The sequence below is a fragment of the Saccoglossus kowalevskii genome, chromosome 8 (assembly GCF_978046115.1).
Source record: "Saccoglossus kowalevskii chromosome 8, keSacKowa6.1, whole genome shotgun sequence".
NCBI lineage: Eukaryota > Metazoa > Hemichordata > Enteropneusta > Harrimaniidae > Saccoglossus > Saccoglossus kowalevskii.
The window spans coordinates 20,140,677-20,161,151 of record NC_140648.1 but is presented as its reverse complement, the minus strand read 5'-3'; the positions used below and the strand labels follow the sequence as shown (position 1 = coordinate 20,161,151).

The following is a 20,475-nucleotide window of genomic DNA, read 5'->3' as shown; positions in this document are numbered from 1 at the left end:
TTCTTATAATAAAAGTTATGTAGGAATCAATTTCGCTAACCTTTTCGTTTAATATGTATTAACGAATTGCCCTTGGACATTTTTTTCAGGGTTATTGACATTTCTGTAAAAATGTTGAGCAGCACCCGGAAACGTGGCTGACCTTCCTACCATTTTGAGTTTCGTTATCTAATTAGCATACACAAATATAGCAGATTTCCCTAAATCACACATTATCTGTTCTAAAATTACTATCATATTCTGAAAGTGCGATGTTTATGTATATCGCTCATACACATTTCACAACACATTTCTGGAATGAATATGGATGCACAATGATTACATTATAGTTTATACCACAAATTGACACTGGCAAGATTGTAGATAAAGGATGATATCTCTGTTGTTATGTATTGAACGCGGTTCAATTAATTATATCGAGGGTGAAAATAACTCTGGGTCAAAATGTATCGGAGGTAAAACACAGGACCCCAGGATGTCACACTTGCTCATATACTAATAATTATAACATTGGAATTGTCTTTTATGTAAATATTTCGAATCATCAACCAAAACAATGGAAACTTTTTTGGGTATAACAATCACATTACTGTTAATCTGGTAGGATTTATCCAAAATATTTGTATCTCCACTAATCATTATTGTGTGTTTGTATGACATGCAGATTGGAGAGAGAGGTATCAATTTAAGTGGTGGTCAGAAACAGAGGGTGAGCCTAGCTAGAGCTTTGTATGCTGATAGTGATATATACTTATTAGATGACCCACTGAGTGCAGTAGATACACATGTTGGACAGCATATTTTCAATCATTATATTAAAGATGCTCTGCAGGGTAAAACAGTGTTGTTTGTTACTCATCAGCTGCAGGTTAGTTTGCAATGTTCCAGACATGTGTTCTTCAATGTATATTCCAATTACGACAAGTGCATACTATGCCAATATAAACTCAGTTTTATTACATATGTAGGTAATTGTGTGAATAATTTATTTGGTGAATACTACATTGATATTCTATGTCTATGTATCAATAAGAATTTTTCATCCAGTTTACTTCACTGAAGCCAACTATTCCATTCGTTGGTATTATATTTACGTACTTACTAAGGGGTCCCCTCATTCAGACATCTCGAATTTGAAACAATTGTCAAACCACAGAACATTGGAATAACCACATACCCAAAAGATATGCGAATCCATGGTCACTGAAGGGAATTTAGAAGAAAGGTCAAAGAAAACAAATCAGTAAGAGAAATTGGGGTACAGGCCACGCGGTAATCATAAAGTAATGTCAGGTGTTTCAGAAAGGGTAAGCTCTTTCTGTGTTTCATGTGGCTACCGTTGTGATGATCAAGTGGCTTCTGTTTGAAACCTGACGTGTACACCAGACAAGTGGTATTGGTGCCATCTTAGATCAGTGTTGTCATATTGAATCATATGTTTTATATCTTTCAAACATGTTTTTGAAATTTAATGCGAGTCGTTCTCTACCAAACAATAATAGTTTGAATAAAATAAGACAATGTTTCTTTTAAAAATAGGCATATGCAATAATACAGGTCCTAGTTTTACTAATGTATGAAGGAATGGAAAATTAATGATGCTAATATTAAAATCATCTCTTTTGTTATACATTGACATAAAGAACAGACCATAGTTACATAAATTATATATTCTCCTTATTCTTGAGGTTATTTAGAAATATCATATCATTAGAATATAAGTAGATTACAGATTGGGCCATTCCAGTTTATATCTACACCCCCTGTTGATGAGCTTGTGTGTTACTTCATACAGGGTATAATTTCCATGGGTGTATAAGTCATACAAAGTTTTATTTCCAAATCACCATTCACCATACAGTAATGGAAACCCAACACTATAGTTCCTACTTATGGTGTTGATGAGTTCCATTGTGCCACCATACAGAGTAGGATTTCCAAATATAACTCTCATCATATGCTAATTTACCAAGTTCAAAATTTTATATTTGATAATGGAAATCCAAACTAGTCCTGATTCACGGTGTTGATGAGCTCATTCGTGCCACCATCCTTATCTAATTTCAGTGATAACTATTTCATACTGGCCCAATTTTTTTACCATATACAGTCAGAATTCCAAGTTTTTTTAGTCATACTGTTGGAAATCCAACCTCATCAACCGGTATGTGGCGAGATAAACTAGGCCATATTTTATTTAGTAGCCATAACTGCCTGGTTTTCCAGGAATTTGTTTTCATACTCGTCTGGATTCCCAGATTCTGTTTCTCCATATACAGTTGAAATTCCGGGGTATTTTCCCCATCATACAGTGCTGGAAATCCGACCACATCAACAGGGGGTGCAGATATAAACTGGAATGGCCCATTACGAACATTTAACAAGCACAAGGGAGCATAATTTGTATGAATAATTTAATCCATCCAATATATATATATATATATATATATATATATATATATATATATATATATATATATATATATATATATATATATATATATATATATATATATATATATATATATATATATATATTAGCAATGCGAATTGGATGCGTGTGAATTTACTAATTATCAAACGCAACACTGACACTGGACACTGAGTGAACAAGGTGTCGAAACTTATAATAGCTTTTATTTTAATCCACGTTTTCATTTTTTTTTGTCATTTGCATAGTACTTGAGTGGTTCTGACGAGATTCTGGTTATGCAAGATGGCAGAATTCATGAAAGTGGAACACATCAGTGGTTAATGACTTCCGGTGGTCATTATGCAAATTTAATAAAACGTTTCCATACTGATAAAGGTATAGAAGTAGATGGTTCAATTGATATATCTATGTCGGATATCCCAAACAGTTTAAATAGCGATAAAAGTATCCTGTTTGAGCCCGACGTTTATGGTGGCTCATCGGTGAAAACTGCTTCTTCCAGAATATCCATTGCTACCAGTGTTGATAGCATTGGTGAATGTAATGGTGGTAAGTTAAGTCCACATACATGTGTTGGCATACTGTTCTACTGTATATTGTATTGTAATATCAACCATTCGGTAATAATAATAATAATAATAATAATAATAATAATAATAATAATAATAATAATAATAATGGGCTGGGATCAATTTATGAGAGTCAACAGTTAATTAAAATGTTGGCACATTATGCAATTTTACACTTTGAACTACTTTGACCACGATTCTAAGGTGAGGATATAATACACACATCTCATTTGTCTATCAAAAAGTCTACCTAACATAATCAATTTACTAAACATAAGCACCATGATGCATCATGATTATTTGCTAACATTTATTACATACATTTGTGACCACCAAGTTTATTTGACACACTTTTAATTTGTTTATTTGATTATTTCTGATACTAGGTGAATTAATGACCAAGCAAGAACAATCAGAAGACAATGTCAAATTGGCTACATATCATGGTTATATACAAAGCGCTGGCGGAAATATGATTTCATTTTTCACAATATTCACACTGTTCGTGGCTAATGGTTGTTTTGCTGCTAGTAGTTGGTGGCTTGGTTATTGGATCACTCATACAAATAAGGTATTTTTTTTGAATTTAGTAAATTGTCAGGCTTCTTCGTGATAGCTTACGGTACAACATAAATTGTCGCGGAAATGGAATATGATTTTTTATGGCAGAACGTTATTGGGTGAAATAATTGTACTAACTTCTGCTTATGAAAAATTATTTTGACATCAGCAAATATGTTTTCACTTTAATGACTAATGTATTTCGTTCTGTACGTTTGTCTTGACCGAATTTGTTCAAAGAAATGATGATCGATATATGCGCTTTGATTTGCGATAGACATATTTAACACTAATTTAACTTGTCATCAACCGTTTTTTATAGGCATGCCTTGGCTGATTTTGTTCTAATTTCGTATCAATATTACCCATGATAGTTTGCTGGTGCGCCCCAGCTTGTTTTAGAATTTGATTCAATGCCCATGTATGGCGTCCACGTGGGTTTTATTTTGTTGTTGTATTGTTATTGTGGATTATTTTGATGTTATTAGTAAATTTTACTATATGGCTTTTGTTCACAGTTGTACAGGTGTGATATTTCCACTTTTCATAAGTTATACCATATGACATATCTAGATATGTATTAATACACACTCTTGTTGCTGCATGACAGATTTTTTTTTACATTTCGATAGGACAGCAGTACTGCCCCTTTTAACACTAATTTTAATACGAATACTTCATATGCTAATGAGACTATCCCAACTGGCTTTATAACAGAGAATACAAATAAAGCATATTTTGCGTACATATATATTATCTTAATTGGTATTCTACGGTCGTTTACAACTTTAAATTGCATTTTATATGTGAAGGTAAGTACTATAAGATTTGACCATTTCAACATCGGCAATGACGGCTAGACGCGCACAAAACAACGGATTAAAAATATTGTTGTTCTAATGGAATTACACTTTTTCTGATCGACTTGCGTTAAAACAGTACAATTACAGTTCAATTCGAATTACTTAATACTATAAGTAAGATTTCCTGATTTGTATATTTGCTGTTCAAAAAAAACACATAACAGAATATATAATTCATACTTTGTGTTTAATATTGTTCGATAATGTGTGTTTCTTATCAACAGTGTACACTGAAAGCTTCAAATAATTTGCATAACAAAGTTTTCAACGTAGTATTCAGAAGTCCTATGACGTTTTTTGATACAACGCCATCAGGACGAATTCTTAATAGATTTTCAAAAGATCTAGACGAAGGTGGATAAGATGTGTACTATGCCAGACACTCTATGAAGGCACACACATCGAAATTGAAATCAATCAGCCTTTAAAACGTGCGCGCAGCTAACTATAATTGTCGTATTCTTTTTTCTTATAGTTGATGTACAGTTGCCGACTACAGTTGAAGTGATGCTGTACTATTCTTCCAGTATATTTTTTACCTTTCTGTCCATATCTCTGGTGTTTCGATGGTACTTATTGGCTTTCATCCCATTTAGCATAATTTTGATTGTCAGTTATTCATACTTTCGCCATGCAATGCGGGAACTAAAGCGCCTTGAGAATATAAGCCGATCACCATGGTTTTCACACATGACGGCAACTATCCAAGGATTGTCTATTGTCCATGCCTATAGGAAACAAATGGAATTCTACAAAAGGTGAGTGAAACATTCATGCTGTCACCCCTTTCAGAAAAATGTTAATAATAATTGAGCTTGATAAAATAAGTTTTTCAAATCTATAACTATTGTAATTGATTTTAGACATTGGGGGAGGGGGGGGGGGGTTGGAGTATGTTTGTATACTTAATCTCTTTTTTTCTATAATAGATTTAGTGGATCTGAATTCGATCCCCTTTCTGTTGTTTAATCTGACAAATCAGTGGGTTGCTGTAAAGTTGGATATAATCGCCATGACAACTACGTTATTTACTTCCCTGATGGCAGTTCTAACTCGTGGCCTGATACCCCAGCATATAGTGGAATAGCCCTCTCATACACAATACAGGTGAGAATAATGTATCTAATTATACATCTCCAGGCCTGTTCTTTCCGTTTTATTGTACATTCCGTTACTGCAACTGAAATTTATACCGATAACAGAATTATGCAAAAATATATTCGACAAAATTTACATTATTCACATTTGATTAATTACGCGTTCTCGTTTGAAAGCTGTGCGATAGTAGCGAACAAATGTTTGAGCGTTGGTGAAGTTTGTAGCGCCAATCACAGTAATATCAAACCACACTGTAAAAGTTGAATGAATTACAGAAATATGATTAATAACCGGAGTAAATGAAAACAAGAAACAATTGCGTTTATTTGTAATGGAACATGTAAGGTTTATGAATACTGCTTTTGCAGTCCTTGGTCATATGGCTAACGCGTGTTCAAAAGCTCAAGATGTGGCTGTAAAATCTGTATGCATTCCATGAATTATATACATTTACATTAGCAAAATGTTTTTCACAAATTACGACTTTGCGAAAACATGCATTATTTGTTAACATATAACATTGTGATATGTTTGTCGACATCAGCTTATGTTCAGGTTATGTTGGGCTTTTCTTCTCATTAATGCAAATACTTGAACGGAAGCTATTTTACATCATGTGCGAAGATCTCAACTTTTATGTTACAAAGAACCAAGCTAGTCATGATTTTCGCAGAAAATCCAACATCGCGTCCAAACCATGTAATTGATCTTTTTTTCTCCTGTGAAACTTCAGTCAGGTTAAAGCATTTTTGTAAACAAAATGTTTGCTACACTGTTATATAGTACATGTGTACACCCCTAGAAGCACCATTTGTAAGCTGTTCATCAAAACATGATTTTTGACAAATTTAACATAACTTTTTTTTATCAGTTGACAGGAATGTTCAATTTTGCTGTAAGGTTAATTGCAGAATGTGAAGCCCGGTTTACATCAGTTGAGCGAATACATTATTATACTAAAGTAAGAATATTGCGATTTTTTAAATCAACTATTAGTGAGAAATATAGATACTTCAACCAGTTATAGTGAATAGATGAACACTGATTCGTCTGATGAACATGATATATAATGGATAATATTTGGTAATCTTTGTTCAATGTAACTATTCTTTATACTGCCTTATAATACGTTTAAACACTGCTGTTAAAACTTCTTCTTAAATGCCTTCGAAGAAGAGTCCTTGCTCGAAACGTAGTGCTATTTTGAATAGTCACTTAGGACAAGAATTACCAAATATTATCAATATATATCCGATTATAATGTAATTCATTTATGTATACATCGTGTGTTTATCCATCTTTTGTATTTTATAACTATTCATAATAACCGCTATTAATAATTTACTTAAATCATAAGATCAAATTGAGGTGTTCTGTAAAACAGTGGAATATTAGAATAATTATCCCATAAATAATTATTATTATTGATTAACTCGGTCATTACAAATAGCAGTAGATATATGAAGGGGGTAGGTCCCTTAACCAAATTACCCTACCACCAGACGGCGTAGAGGTCCTATCAATAATTTTTATTTTACTACTCGGGTTTTGAAACGTCTACATGTCAGATGACGTTTTTCAGCACAGGCTGCACATGTACTGACTAATACATGGCGGCCGAAGTTCAATCAGTTCTATTTCCCTGAAAACACTGCAAACAGAAAGGACTGGTCACAAGAAGGTTGAGACATGAGGTTGCTGACAATTACAGTATCTTCGTGCGCAGTCAAATGTCCAAAAAACCGAGTCCGAAATCAGTGAGGCACCTTCTAAAAGAATTTATTGGGATATTCTGAGCCAGTGTGTGATCTAGTACAATCGAGATCTATTTTCCTCCCTGACGCTAATTCTGAGTGTGTTTTTGGAGTGATGTCCACTGGTTGATTGTTGAGGGTAGTTGTGGGTGTTACACGTGCTGACACCTTTCGAAACACCTGACAGAACTCCTTGTATACCATCATATTTAGTAAGCCATTTGATTAGAATAGTTATCAACTATTTGCAGTATCTGGTAAAAGAATTGAAGATGCGCTTCCGTGAAAACCTTCCTCTCGCTTTAAGAGGAGTCTCTTTCAAAGTGGAGCCAATGCAAAAGATAGGACTTGTCGGTAGAACTGGAGCAGGTATATTATTAACTGTGAATGAATTACAACTGATTCAATTATTGTTTTTGATATTTCAACGTCCTCGAGTCACCTGAAAATAGTCGTGACACGTCATATGCTAAACATTCTAGTGACATCCATTGACACGAATGTTAAGGGCAGTGTAATACTTCTTATTACACATTTTTCGTATATGTGCATGTAATTTCGATTACTTACATTCAAGTGTTTGTAACTGGGCAGGTCGTTATTTCCGTGATTATACTAGGCTTTTGTTTTTGTGACGTGGAAAATTCAAATTGCACATGTCTAATTAGTCATTGTAAAAAGCGATTCACTACACACCATATCAACCTATGATTTTTGGGGCAGTGTTGTGTGATATGACGTGACGGTGAGCCAATCTGTTACAAATGTTCTGTGTCATGTTTATATCTCCATATATATATGCTTGTAATTTCGATTGAGTACCAAAGGATCCCGTATTCAATTTCCAGGGAAAACTTCTCTTGGTGCTTGTTTATTTCATCTGAGGGAGCCAACTTCAGGTGCTATTTATATTGATGGAATTGATACAGGAACTTTATGATTTGAGATACAGATTATCCGTAATTGCGCAAGATCCTGTTTTGTTTGTTGGAACTGTCAGGTATGATGTCATTCTTAATTTTATTGTAAACTATTAGAGTATATGTTTAAGTTGTTATTAACTTATTTGACGGCAGCATGTATCAACGTATCATGTATGTATGTATGTATCAACGAATACTTTTTAATCTGTTATTAATCAAGTATGCCAAATGTAGTTTGATAATAATGAAATTTCAGGTGGTTTAATTGTTGAATTTGCAGTTAATAATTCTATTATTTGGCAGCGTTTCTCAAAAGCATGATTAATGGTTGACAAAAAGTTCACGTACTGTTGACTAATACTAAAATGATTGATTATAGACGAAATATTTCGGTACGTGTTATTAGTATATTGTAGATAGATAACCTCTAAAACTGAATGTATGTTATCATATTTCTTTTTATTTCAGATATAATTTGGACCCATATCAACAACACTCTGATGAGAAGGTGTGGTCTGCATTGGACAAGTGTCATATCAGGGGGAAAATCTTCTTCACGGGGTTCTCCACACTTGCCAGGGGGGAAACTCGTCTCGTCTCTCTATCTCGTCCCCTTGAGGTACGGGATCGGGAAAGTCACTTATACTTTACAGTCAAATAAGACACACACAACGAAATACGTTTCAGCTCTCGTCTTAGTCGGTCAATCGAGCACTCTCTAAGACACAGCGCCCTGGGGAAAAGTCCCCAAGACTTTCACAAGGCTGAACCAAGACTCTTTTAGACTGCGTCAAGGCTCGCCCCAAGTCTCTCCAGGACTGCACTCTCTCTCTCTTCTGCGTCTATCGTGCTGTGTTCGTCAAGACCAACTCAAACTCTCTTTATTCATTTTCAAAACTCTAACCAATTACAAAGCAGTAAAAGACTCTAGGGCGTAACCTTCAATCATAAAGCCAATCATACTAAGTACTGAATACGTCATATCTTTTGATTAATCGTTCACTACATTAATAACTACGGATGTCAGAATAGCGACGGTATCTTGTAATTAGTTCCAAATCACTGAGCCAAGTTCCGTCCAAAACTTCAAATAGGCCTACACGATGACAGACATAACACAGCAATTCAGCTAATAATCAGCTAATTAAGTCGGTCAACAGATAGGCGAAAACAAATTCATGACAGTCACATGAAAAGCACGGTAATTACATTAATTCAGGTTGTGCCTGGTGACGTTGTAGAACTGGTTATGATTAGACTTGTTTTTATTAATAAGGTATTACTTCCTCAAATGACAGTCTTAATTAACTTTTATGCAGGTACTTGAACTCGAAGGAAAATTGGATGCCTCCGTTGTTGAAAATGGTGAGAATTTTTCAGTTGGAGAAAGACAGTTACTATGTATGGCAAGAGCGTTGCTCAGAAAATCAAAGGTAATGTTCAGTTCACAGTGTCGTTATTATTCGGGGGATATAGTGCATTGCTTCTTTTTTGGAATAATGATGAATGGAACATTTTAAAAAATATGTTGCATTCCTATACAAAAGTATGGGCATTCAATTAACATAGACATTTAGGTGAATGCACTTTACTGTCATATTATACCCTCCATTGGGCACGATCTTAATAGTGTGTACTTGAAATGAGTATTTCCTAATCGCATTGTCCAATGTTCTTATTTATAACATGTGATCGTTCATAACATTGCTATCTGTCATGCGTTATAAGTTGTGGATAGATTGACAAAAACAAACAAACAAGTGAATGAAATCTAATGATCCTACTGTTGGACGAAGCCACTGCTTCTATTGATACAGCGACTGACAGTCTTATACAACAAACAATTAAAGACGCATTTCAAGATTGTACTATGTTAATAATAGCACACAGGCTGAACACTGTCTTGAATTGTGATGAAATTATGATCATGGACCAGGGAAAGGTAACAAGTTACCAATAACATTCATTCATCATATTCGCAAATACAATACGAAGTAAATTAGTAAATTTGTTGTATTTACCAATCCGCATAACTAATTAGGAAAATACGTTTGGAAACATAATGCATATTAAAAATATGGTATATGTTTGTTATATGCCAATTATGTAACTGTATTTGTTAATGACAATGATTTCCCTCCTTCTATGGGTTACTGAGTTTGACAAACCCTCCCTCCTTCTTGCTGATTCAAATTCAAGATTCAGTGCAATGATGGCAGCTGCTGAAAACAATGACGACGGGGGTAGACTGTACTGATTATTCCCACATAGAGTTCTTTTTATTCTTCAATTGACAACCTGAAAGATTACTATATTGTTGTCGGAGATTACAGTTACTTTCATTTCCAGGAGTGCTTTGAGTTTTGCTTGCTCAATTTCAAAGTCCAAAGATGCGCCTTTTTTCATTCCGAATGATGCTAGGGTAGATGTTGTTACAATTTAATAAAATAAATGAATGCACATTTTAAGAAACAGAATATACTAGTTTAATAATCAGGATTTGGATACAATTGTGTGAATGAGACGAGTAGAATGTCCAATGTGTGCACAACACAAATGCCGTGAGTGTGTTGCAGAAATTCATGTGCAGAAACGCCTGTATTGTTTGACTAGAAATGTGATAGCATTGTTGAGTGCTTCTTTCAGTACGGTGAAAAAAATAAATACAAGGTTTCTGCTGAAATTATATAACCAGACAAATAAAGTAAAAATATATTTTCTTCAAGTGTTGCATGTTTCATTTCATTACGTAGTAGTGACTATGAATGTTTGCTCTGTAAATACACCAGCTCACACTTCATCGGCAGTTTAGTATGTTTCCAGATTAACAGCGCAACTGCTACATTATCGAACTGTAAAGTAATATATATATATAACCTAGAAATGTTCACTCCAACAGAGGTCGACATACAGCGTTAACGACCCGAAGGACTCGTTGCCAATCAAAGCGAAGCAAAGATTTACAATGAGCTCTGAGGTTTACAAAAAAAATATGTTCACCACTGTGGAATGAAGACTTGTATAATATCGGATATATCATAAAACAGAAACTGTGGCACTCAGCGCCCATGCCCCATCTCCCAGTCCATCCACGTAGAACTTACGGTATGAATGCACACAAATATACACAATGAGAACTCTTTTTTACATGCATAAACCTGATTTCAGCAGGTTTAACCTGGCGAAAAAATACTTTTTACAAACAAAATCGGCAACACTATGTGCGCGCTGGCGAATCACAGGAAATGTTCTCCTCCAATAAGATAAAAAGTTGTTTCATGAATATTGAAAGGTATCGCGACCCCTTGACAAGTTATTAGCATAAATTATTCCTAGTACAATAATAAATTATAGCGCTATGGAAATAATTTGTTAATGGGTATTATTATGGGATATGGAGGCTGCCAACATGCTACGAACAGTTTCAACGTTTGTACACTTAGTGCTCAGTACCTTTATTTCAACAGCTCGCACACACTCAAAGCGCCACATATATGACGTATCCAGTTTCATTTACCATGTCATTTTCTTTATTTTAAACGCATTTGTTTCACTGAAACATCAAAACAGCTGTCTCATCTCTGCTATCTTCATCTATCTTCAAGCAAAATTTCTGCACCAGCAAAAGTACTAAATCCGTTCATCGGAACCCAATTAATTTTGCCTAATATTGCAAATTATTAATCTGACATTCACAAAAGTGTTCAATTGTCATATTGGTGACGCCTTATGATATATACCGATTAAAATTGGTTAAAAATAATATACATCGGGTGATTGAAATGCATGGATATTAATAAATGTAGGGCAGATAATGTTTCAATAGATTGGCATTTATTACTCAAATATCGCGTAGTCATCGGTTCTAAAGCGTTATTAAGGTGCGTCTTCAGTATTGTGACTGAAAACATAATAGTACACTGGATAAACAAAAAAGCAAAGTAAAATGGGTGTTTTTGGGTTATTTTATTCGACTAAGTCGTAGTTGACCACGCTATCTCCACAATTTTAGTTAAACAGAGACTTCGTTTTAAATTGGTTTAAATCTGCGACCCAGTGTGGTAGCTTCCGAGAGCGATGATTTTGATTTGTGTTGCTGAAATCGAAGGTAGGTGCATATACCAAGACTTGCTATAAAATAATTTGTAATATAACGTGACTATTGAATACTATTTTACGGCAAGACCGACTTTTTAATTATGATAAGTTATATGTCCAGTTGTCCATCTACAATGTTTAATGTAATTGGCTTGCAATGTACCAACATATTACATAAACTAAATTCGTTTTTATTTTGCCCGTATCATCAAAGATGAAAGGGAAAGGTATATTAATGGAAAAATGTCTGTCCGACGTTGTCATTGTCGTCGTCGTCGTTAATAATTGTTATTGTATGCACAATAACTTTAGTAATTCTATTCTAAAATTTGTCAAAGTTCGTCACCTAATTCTTCCCTTATATTAGTATGAACGACAAATGTCCTGTATGAAAATATCATGCAAAATATGAGAAAATCTGATAAAAATGCTGACTTTTTCTACTTGACTAATCACTGGTGATACAAATTCAAAAGTCACTGAATATGCAGTGTTCTATGTGTTCAATGAAGCAAATCATTTATCTTGTAATAATATCTTTAGTGATGTATCTCCCAAATCTCCCAAAACTAGACTGGGTTTCAAAACCAACTCATGGAGAGATTGCACAGTCTGATACACATTTGCAAACCTACCAATAAAATCTTTACAGAAAACAAATTATCTGAAAATCAATATAATAATATGAATTGGGTGCCAAACTCAAGATCTAAAGACAATAGAAAATCTGTTTAGTTCAAAGTTATGAAATCAAAGACAATACATAACAAATGTTGCATCCATATTTTGAAAAGAAAATTGTACTCACAAATATGTGTTCTGTATATGACAAATAGTTCATTCGACAAATGAAAATCAAAATTCACTGGAATTTGTTTCAGCTATTAGAAAAGAATGATAGAGCTTTTATAGTACTAATTTAAAAACGCACTCCAAAAACAAAGATTGCAGTGTTTGGAGATGTAGATTCTTAGGAGGCAACAATACTGTTGACTTCTCTTTCCACTGGAGACCAACTAACTATTTAAGTTGATTTGCAACATGATAGTTATTTATAGAGTTTTTTTTAACTTTTCTAATAATACAGTAATCACACAATGAATATAATAAGGCAGTTCGTATTTGTCTCAGTGAATCATTAATTTTTGACAGACACCTGTACAAAATAATAAAGCCAGCTAAGATTTTCTGTTACCATTATCAATTTTCTGAGATGAGGCATTTGTTTTTATACTACAATTTCTGAATTACTTTGAATAAAGCTGGAAATTATGTCCCTTAAAATAATTAAACAAATTAGGCACCAATGCTTTTGTAAGATATTTACATCTATCAAGCATATTTAGTAGACTGCTTTCCAACTGTTGTTTCAATCCCAAAACTTGTTTGTATTCAAAATTAATTATGACAATGCATATTCATATTGACACAAACTATGATAAAGGAATGATATTATATAACAAAGGACAAGGTCACCAAAGTTCAACTATGTTTGTTGATTTGTTATGTGTCTGAGTTACGTTTTTATTAATTTATATTCTCACATGTGCTTGTTAAACAATAAAATTGAAGCACTATTCTAAATAAATATCTAAAACACTCATTTCAACTGGAAACGCACATTCATGGTTGCTGGACTAACATTCCACATAGGGCCTTTATTGGTCTGACTATCTATATAGCAGGTATTCTCCAACATATACTTTACTCTCTGTACGATCCCCACAATTCAAAAAATAAAATACATCAGTACAACATACCAGTAAGTATATGGTGTCTGTACAAATAACAAACTGGTTAATCCACTTAGGGTTGAGAAGATTACTCATGCAATTGAACGTATACTTTACTAGTTAGGTGTTTATTTAGTTATCATATAGTGAGATTGGAAAGTTACAAGCTTGAGACAAACCAGATGGCGACAAGAACTATTACAGCAATGCACAGTGGAAGCATCGCTAGCACAAGGTGCTTTAGATTTACTAGAATCATTTGATAACTGAGCGGGATTACAGCGAGTTTTATTTGTTTACCAATCTTTCACATAGTAATTGGAATCGTAACCACTACCAGAACAAAAAATCTATTGCAAAAAGGTTTCTTGGATAAAGTTTCAAATCAACTACATTCGGATCAGAGGCACGAATTTGAAGCACACATGTTCAGAGAGGACCAAGAACTCGGTCTTGTAGAAAGATTCAAGAAAACTGTAGTAGCGACATCTTGGTCTAAATCAAATCACATGTGATGAATAGCTGTCATTGCCAAAATGGTACATCGAAGTGCACTGGGACGAGGTAAGAATGTTGATCGATATTGAAATGTGTGGCATAATAAGGGCAATAAATAACTATCTTTCATAATTAAGGTAGCGAGACTATTATTTGTGCTGAAAATTACGATTTTCACATTTATTTATTAATTAATGAAATGCACTATAAACTTTCATGTGATAAAGTCAACATAACATAGAATGTCATGTAAGTTGGTTAAAATGTAGATTTTCTGAAGGGAAGCAAGGCAGCCTCAGTAGTGTTTTCCAGAATCAATAACACAGGTTTAATCTGTGACAAAGCAATGTTAGGATGTGTTATCAGTAGCTATGTGACACACAATGAGCGTTTCCAAACATTTGAGTGGTTTGTCTCCGCCCCTGTTTGTTTCACAGATTAGCCATTTGCATGTGAATGTGTCAGACACAAGGTCACACAGCCACTGAAAAAAAATCATTGATTTTGGTGTTTTCATATGCCGAATTTATCCAATTATAGCTATCCCATTCCTTTATTTTTTTGGTTTCCAATAGCCTTACACATTTGGATGTCCCTACACATGTTAAAGCAGACCTTGATGGGAAAACAAATTGATTGTGCCGATAAACAAGCTTGAAAATCTTTGCTGTTACTTCATGGACGTTTTCTAGGAGTTTATGTTTTTTTCAAAATACAAGGTCTTTAACAAAAAATAACGTATACTTATTGTCGTCGGATTAACACCACATTTTCACAGCTTTAAGGTGACAGTGAGAGGAACTTGAATGTGTCCAGACAAACTATTTCATCGATTATTTACCAACGAGTTGTGGTTTGAGTTGGGAGCAATGCGACTAAAACAGTAATTGAAATTCAGCACACTATTTTTTAAAACGCGTTGCTTGCATAAAACTGACCAGACACATTCCATTTACCAGACTATTGAACAACTAGGAAAAGTGAAAAAAATACTTCTTATCGCCAGCATAAATGCGTAATTATTTTTTTTACAGAAAAAGTAATTTTTCACCTTTGATTAAGTAACGGGTCATAGAATGCAGATACGGGCATGGCAAACACACCTTTGCAAAGGTTGAAGTCTGGCGATTCTAAAAATATATACTTTCCTGGGTCTATTTGTAGTCATTTGGTCACAATTAGAAGATGAAAACAAGTAAGCAAATAATAGTCCCGCTACCTTAAAGGAGCCTATGAAGAAGCTCTATTAGTATTGGTCTTTTTCATGTTTAACATCATTTAGATGTTTGCTGCAAAATGTTTAGTAAACTAGCATTGTACTAAAAACACTAAATATAACACGTAATCCTTTTAGGATATGTGTTAATGAATGAATGACTGATCCACATCAAATTAGAACTTGGCCTGAGTGTAATATTTATTAGGATAATCAGAAACATTTGATGTCAGATACACTAGTTCATACATGTTCAAAAAAATGTTCATTTGACACCATCCAGAGTTAGGAAATAAACGTCTAAACAAGTTATTCATGATTGTCTGGAAAGTACTAGAGGCGTGAATTGAGGTTTTAGTTCATTTGAAGTTGAATTAGTAATAGATGTTTTTAAAAAGTTAGTCAGTGTTAAATAATGATAATTACAATACAATAGTTTTTTTGTTTTATGTAAATTGTTCTGCGTTCGTGATGTTTCAATAATCCCATCGTAATAAACAGTCACCTAGTGGGTAAGGTTTCCGTGTATGCTGCGGACAATATTGCATTATCTAAATATCTATATTCGTTTTGTCTGAGTAATCGCATACTATTATCTAATCATTTTGTGAACATGATAATTTCATGCGTCAAGGACTATTCTAGTAGATAATAGTGGTATATATTATATAAAGTGGTGGGTAATGTACTGTGTGACAATATACAATGAAATGTTGTAGGTAATGAGCAACGTATTTGCTCACAATTATGATTCAATTTTCCAAATTGGTGCAACAATTTTTATTTTCGCCTAAAATTGCGATTTCATCTACCATTTTACTGCCCTCAGTGATAAGAAGATGTAAGTTGCATAGCATCATGGGAATAAAGCCATGATTACAAAATACCCGTGACTACGCTAGAAGACTAACACCACCAGAAACTCTGATTTAATATTCGTATTTAAGGCAAGTGTTTTTTGTTACAGTGTCGTACCAAATGTCATATCAACTTCATGAAGATGGACACTATAATGTGACCATTATATATATAATGTGTCCAACCTCAGCAATATCGCGTCGATCTTTATAGTCACCATTTTTGAGGTAGGCTCTATGACATCAACCTGGAGGATTTGATGTACGCCTACATTGGATTGTGACAGTAGTCTCTAATAATTGCAATATTTGTTGATATACAACAGCTGTCTCTGTCGCAATTTACACGCAATTAGTGCACACAATTTTTTTATTAGTTTTATGATAGTTGATATTAATATTAGATGTCTATAAAGAAAATTGCTGCACTAAAAAATCTAAATCTATATAACATAACCCGATAGAAATAGAAAAAATATAATGAAAGCAATCTAATAGTCACGAATTCACTCAAAAAAACTAGGTTTATTATATCGTATCAATGCCTTGCGATATTTACCAGCACAAGTTAGTTAGGGATAATAGATAAAAATAAACACAAGCATTTGAATTTTTCAAAGCTTTCATGCTTACTATTTAAATCTAAAAAAAATAGTTCGTGGTATAACCCAAATAAATAAGCTTCCATATTTTAAATGTAATTGAAATGAAATTTATTTATTTAATACAACCACAACAGCCATATAAGGCCAATAACAGGTGGTGTGTTAGTAGACAAATTTGTTAATTACAATACAACAGTAAACTAAATTAAAATTAAAAAATAATAGACTTAAGCTTCTGATTCAAATTAGACAATCCCAGATTAAAAATTTCGCAGTTTATGTTGTTATTAAAAAACCTAGGCAAACTACTTAAAACACCATTCTTAGTGACTTCAATGCGTCCAATTGGTAGAATAAAAAGGGACATATGTAAACTGATAAAGAATATAATTTACAACTGTACGACCCTAAGTCACATAAAAACCATATCAAAATAATTTCTGCGTGCTGCACATAATTTCATATTGTGTGCCCACGTCCAAGCCAACTATATACAAATATACAAATTTATAAAAAAATACACTTGACTCTTTCCATGTATTTGACACCAGTTTGATACCATTCCATATAACGCTACAATATTCAAGCCTGTTACGAGTATAGGAAAAATAAATAACCTTTAAGGTGTCAACATTCTTTATATTGTGACAATTACGTTTAATAAACCCGAGCATGTGATTTGAAATTTTTAGAATATTTTAGTAAGATACACAAATATAGACATTCATCTACACACACGGAAACCAATATACGCATATATCGATATATTTGTATCGGGTATTAATATATTAATCGAGGTACACTACTCTTGAGTTTGTAACCATAACTAACACATTCCCAAAATACTCTACCAATGTTGGGTTTGAGTTGATTGTGTATTTTTTTTCCAGCTGGCACACATTAAGGCGAAATATTTAAGGGCGGCACAATAGTCGGATAGACAAATATATTGACCAAAATGAAATTCATATCAGTTTGATTTTTAGTTCAAGCCATATGCGATTTAAATTACCTTGACGATCACACCTGGGATATCTATAATGGTCAAGACTAACAAAAACATAGCAGGCAGCATCGCACATTTAAACATGTTGTGAATACTACTCAATGCTAGATATGCAGCGCCAGCTCACTCTTTATATGTCATTCATGGTATGATCAAATATAACTCAGTACCGATGTGTTGAAGTCTACGAGTTGACAGAGACGATCATCCGTTATTATAATAGCAGCTGTATAAAATGATGGTACTATCATTTGTTCGGTTAGCATTGTGCTTCATAGGTAGTTCGGGGTATAAGATGAGAGACAAGCAAAAAACTCAATGTTTTTATAACAGATATATAATATTGTGTTCATTATCAGACAGGGTGTAGCTGTACATGTCTACTGTATTATACCACGGTTACTAAAAACCGTGATTATACTATATAGATAGATTCTCTTGACTAAATTATAACATATTCCAATTGACCATCAATCAAAAGTACTGCAGACAGCTCATGTGTAGACCCGAATACAAGGGTCCGTGATATGGTCAAATGTGTGTTTCTTTCATAGATAGGGAACAATATGTGACGAGGATGAGTGGCTGGTTAAGTCGAAAACATTTTCTTATTTTTGTAAAATAGATAAAACACTCTCTTATGGTTTCACTGCCAATCTGTCTGAACCTTCAATGTCAGATTTAGAAGCTGTATTGCATACGAGTTGTCGTACTGACGCCAATTATTTTTAGGGTTGTGGTAATTTTAACATTGTCGATTGGTGCCTCAAGACCTTTAATTGCTTTTGAGCCGCACATTGCCACTGTATTGTAAAATAGTAATTACATCAGTAGTTTAGTAATGATAATGCCAATTTACTGAATTATCTAGTCTTGGGTGTTCTCTGTAATTTTTGTTATTAGGCCATTCGTCTTTGCTGGAGTAAATGTACGCCTATGATAAATATTATTGATTTAAGGTTAAAATTAAATGAAGGAATTAGTTTTGTTATCATACATCAATTATTGATGTTGTTCTTAGTTTATGTTAAATCATTATAAGTATTTATTTCTATGCAACGATGGTTTGCAATTTATAACCAATATTTACACGTACAATATTTACAATTATCGGACGAAACTTGACCAGTACATTCCCCTTTTCCGTCGTATATATAACAACATAAACCATTTGTCGAAAATAACATTTTTTAATCTGTAACTGGTTCGTTTCGCTAATTACAGATAATAAAAACGTGATACTAGTATATTTATGCCACAAACGCGTATATAGTTTAAAACCAACTACGCTTGTACTCGCGCCTAGGCTAATCTAAACAAAATGAAAAAACAATGTGAACATAATGATAAAATATTATAAGAATGTGAACATAATGATAAAATATTATAAAAATGTGAACATAATGATAAAATATTATAAAAATGTGAACATAATGATAAAATATTATAAAAATGTGAAGATAATGATGAAATAAAGAAAAATGAAAACATAATTATAACGATAACAATTTGAACATAGTGATAAAATAATATAAAAATGGGAACACAATGATGAAATAATGTAAACATGCTAACACAGTTAAAAAATAATATGTGAACATAATGATAAATAATATAAAAATGTGAACATAATGATGACATAATGTAAAAATGCTAAAAAAATGAAAAAAATAATGGTATAATAAAATAAAAATGTGAACATAATAGTAAAATGCTAAGAGAAATGTTTTTGGCACTGATCTCACCCCATAGGTGTGTTAGACGTAGTTTTTAAAACAAACTTTGATGACCTGTGTTTAGTTTTTTGTAAAATATACTACATAAACATGCCACCACAAGCTTGTTTCAGTAATAAATAATAAATATGATTTGTATGCCAGTTTATCATTTGTGGAAAATGTTAGATGTTTAGCTGTTATACTTTTTAAGGTTTGGTAGTTTACCAGAATGACACTCTATGACGTCATTTTGAATTCGCCCTAATTTGCATAATGGGTTAAGTTTGAGTTTCAGTGTCATCTGGACTTAATGTATTTAGCATGGGTATAAGCCAAAAACTAGCATTGGTGACACCTTCTAACATTACAATTTCTCTAAAGTAATAATTCGCATAACTAATTATAATATTTAAGACATGGACACCTTACTTGAAGATTTTCGAATAACATTTTATATAATAAAAAAATGAATTTCCATAATTCGAAATGGCATGTGCATTATCTTGGGCAACGTAATACAAACTCACATATACAAATTGCGA

General features: G+C 33.2%; 1 pseudogene; it reads left to right on the top strand.

Moving 5' to 3' along the window:
* Nucleotides 1-658: 658 nt before the first annotated feature.
* Nucleotides 659-10,459, top strand: LOC144341965 (ATP-binding cassette sub-family C member 5-like; annotated as a pseudogene).
* Nucleotides 10,460-20,475: the final 10,016 nt, after the last annotated feature.